The following is a 3,750-nucleotide window of genomic DNA, read 5'->3' as shown; positions in this document are numbered from 1 at the left end:
TTTTTGCCTTTCTTCGTATGGCCAGCTTTTAGTACAATCCCTGGCATAGTCAGGGCTTAATAAATGCTGGTAAACTCTCCTTGATTAAGCAGGAAAGGGGCCAAGCTGGTATTCCAATAAATAACTTTGAATTGGGCTAACTGGGTCTTCAGACTATTGATCGTTAAGCACATTGGCATGAGCTCCTGAGTTATAGACGTAGAAAGATGGAGCCACGGAGCGCATCGGACCTGGGTAAGCCAGCAGCTGGGGAACCTGCCTGCAAGTTTCAGATCTCCCCGAGGGGAGAGAATGTATAAAGATACAGGCATATTTTGGGTGGGTCCTCAATAAATGCTTTCAAAATTCAAAAGTTAAATTATTTCTTTGTTTATTTTTTATATTAGAAATCTAAATGAGACTTAACAAATGGAGTCACAGCCCATTAATCCTTACATTTCCACCGCCTTATAATAGTGGCCTAGAACAAACTGGGCTATGAATTTACTGTGCTGTGTTTTATATTATTTAAAGTATTTATTTTTTGTTTATTGTTTTATATTATTTATATTATTAATTATACACAAATATATATAATTATTTATATATTTTTATATAAATTTAATTTATATAAATTTAAATTATTATTAATCACATATAAATATAAATAATTATAAATAATTATTTTTTGTAATAAAGTCATGATTTTATTGGCATAGAGAATGTCTGGTAGAGATTTTATTCTTTAAGGCAGATTAGAATCTTTTTTTTTTCAGTTGATTTTAATGTGTTGCTTCAGAGAACTAAATAGTTATGTGAATTGCCCAGGTTAATACAGCCAGGATGTGTCTGAAGTAGGACTTGAACTCAGGTCCTTCTGACTGTATGAACATATCTCTTAGCCATTTACACCCTTCTGCCTCTCATACCTTTTTTGCTAGTGAATCTAATAAGAACTTAAATATTTGTCAGACTGAATAAAATTGTATATTCCTCTCCTAAGATAATGCTAGTCACCAACTGATCTCTTCTCAAAGCACTAGGTCTATGCTAGGAGGGGTGATGGTGGTGGCTCTGGATCCCCCCAAATGCTGGTTGAGTTCTGACTTGACATGGGGCTCAAAGTATTCGGCTATGGAGGTGGGAGAATTCTTGGCAATAAAGCCTCAGCTTGCAAGCAGCGGAAGCAAAAGTCAATTCAAGAATCAAAAACAGGAAGGATAACTATTGGAGTAACAGACCCAAACGACAAGGTCTGAATGGGGAGGGATTCAAAGCAGGAGAGCTTGAGGATGACCAGAAAGAGAGGTCTTGAAGGAGACAGTAATTAGATCCAAGGGTCAAGCAGGACCTGAGGTCAGGCTTGAATGTGAAGAAATCAGATGTCCAACAAGGTTGGAGTTTGAACAAAGTTCATCTCAAAGTTGGCAAAGCACTTAACACATTTTATTTGAACCTCATGAGAACACTGTCAAGTTTGCAAGTCTGACACAGTTAGGTGAAACAATGTATAGAACTTTGGGCATGGAGTCAGGAAGACCAGAATTTAAATTTAACTTCAGATACTAACTAGTTGTGTGACCCTGGGAAAGTCACTTAACCTCTGTTTGCCTCAGTTTCCCCATCTGTAAAATAGTCATTACCTCCCAAGGGTTGTTTGGAGGATCAAATGAGATAATAATCAACATGCTTAGCAAAGTGCCTGACATGCAGTAAACACCAAATAATTTTTAGCTATTTTAGATGCTAATTGCTTCTCTCTTTAAAAAAATTTTTTAGAATATTTTTTCCATTGTAACATGATTCATGTTCTTTCCCTCCCCACCAAACTTCCCCCCACCCTCTCTGTAGCTGATGCGTGATTCCACTGGGTTTTACATGTTACATTGGTCAAGACCTATTTCCATATTATTGATAGTTGCACTGGGGTGGTTGTTTAGAATCTACATCCCAAATCATGTCCCCATCAACTATGTGATCAAGCAGTTGTTTTTTCTTCTGTGTTTCTACTACCACAGATCTTTCTCTGGATGTGGGTAGCTTTCTTTCTCATAAATCTCTCAGAATTGTCCTGGATCATTGCATTGCTGCTAGTGGAGAAGTCTATTACAATCGATTTTACCACAGTGTGTCAGTCTCTGTGTACAATGTTCTCCTGGTTCTGCTCAGTTTACTCTGCATCAATTCCTGGAGGTCTTTCCAGTCCACACGGAATTCCTCCAGTTCATTATTCCTTTCAGCACAATAGTATTCCACCAACAACAGACACCACAGTTTGTTCAGTCATTCCCCAATCGAAGGACATTCCCTCATTTTCCAATTTTTTGCCACCACAAAGAGCGTGGTTATAAATATTTTTGTACAAGTCTTTTTCCCTATGATCTCTTTGGAATATAAACTCATAACTGCTTCTCTTTTAAAAATACTTATTTATTTGTATTCAGTATTCATTATTCAGTAAATTACCTCTATCCCTACTCCCCAATAGAGAAGGCATCAATTATTTGACAAAAGATGAATGTGTATATAAAACTATGTCTTATTTCTATTTATCGGTTCTTTCTCTGGAAGTGGATATACATAAGGCACTCTTCAAACAATGTTCTTTTGGTTCTGCTCATTTTACTCTTCATAATTTCATGTAGGATTTCCCATTTTTAAAATCAACCTCATAATTTCTTATGGCACAATAGTATTCTATCATAATTATATACCACAACTTGTTTAGTCATTCTTCAATTGAAGGGCATCTCTCCATTTCCAGTTTTTTGCTATCCCAAAGAGAACTGCTATAAATATTTTAGAACGTAAAGGTTCTTTTCTTTTTTCTTTGACCACCTTTCACAGTTCTACCAACAGTGTATTAGAGTCTCCATTTTCCCACACTCCCTCCAACATTTGTCATTTTGCCTTGGTATCATTTTAGCCAATCTGATAGATGTGAGCTCTTGGGCAACAGAACATGGCGCTGACAAATGGAACTTTTCTGTTTTCTGTAGATTTGTTTTTGGTATGTGGAGTTTGGTGGTGGTACCAAACTTCAAGTGGCCTCACTTCTAGTACAATTTCATGTTTATAACATTTCTGGAGGCACAAATTATCTCTATTAATGGAATTTTAGCTCAATTGATTAGAATATCATGATCTCAAGGCCAAGGTTTTGTCCCTGATCCATGTGGGCCAATTACGTTCACGCTGTCTTAAGACCACAGATTATATCCCTAATGCTGTCGGCCATTCTGAAAAGATGTATGTAGATCACAAAGAAGAACAGATTAAACTGCAGATTGATCATATATAAAGTAAATGTAATAAACAAAAATATATTTATAAATAGGAGTGTATAAATATAATTTGTTTCTACTATTCTTCAAACTTAAAAAAAGTTGTTTAGTGTGGTTTTTCTCAGTTGTTTTGATTTGCATTTTTCTAATTAATGATTTAGAGCATTTTTTTCATATAGTTACAAATAGCTTTGATTCTTCATCCAAAAAACCATCTGTGTATATCTTTTGATCATCTAGAAGATGATACAATGATAAATACATATAGAAAATTCTAAAGATTTAACTAAAAGATTAGTTAAAATTATCAATATTTTTAACTGCTTCTTTTTAATCCTGCTGTGTGCTTTTCAGCCATGCTCTTCTTACTAAACTGAATGAGTTTCAGCGTTGGAAAGCTCTGAGTCAACACTGATATTTCCTAGAGGTAGTTAGTTATCAATATGGAGAACAGTCTAGAACTTGGAAGCAGAAGAATTTACTTCAA

Source organism: Gracilinanus agilis, chromosome 1 (genome assembly GCF_016433145.1).
Source record: "Gracilinanus agilis isolate LMUSP501 chromosome 1, AgileGrace, whole genome shotgun sequence".
Classification (NCBI taxonomy): domain Eukaryota; kingdom Metazoa; phylum Chordata; class Mammalia; order Didelphimorphia; family Didelphidae; genus Gracilinanus; species Gracilinanus agilis.
The sequence above is the reverse complement of the archived record's forward strand: the minus strand, read 5'-3'. Positions refer to the sequence as shown.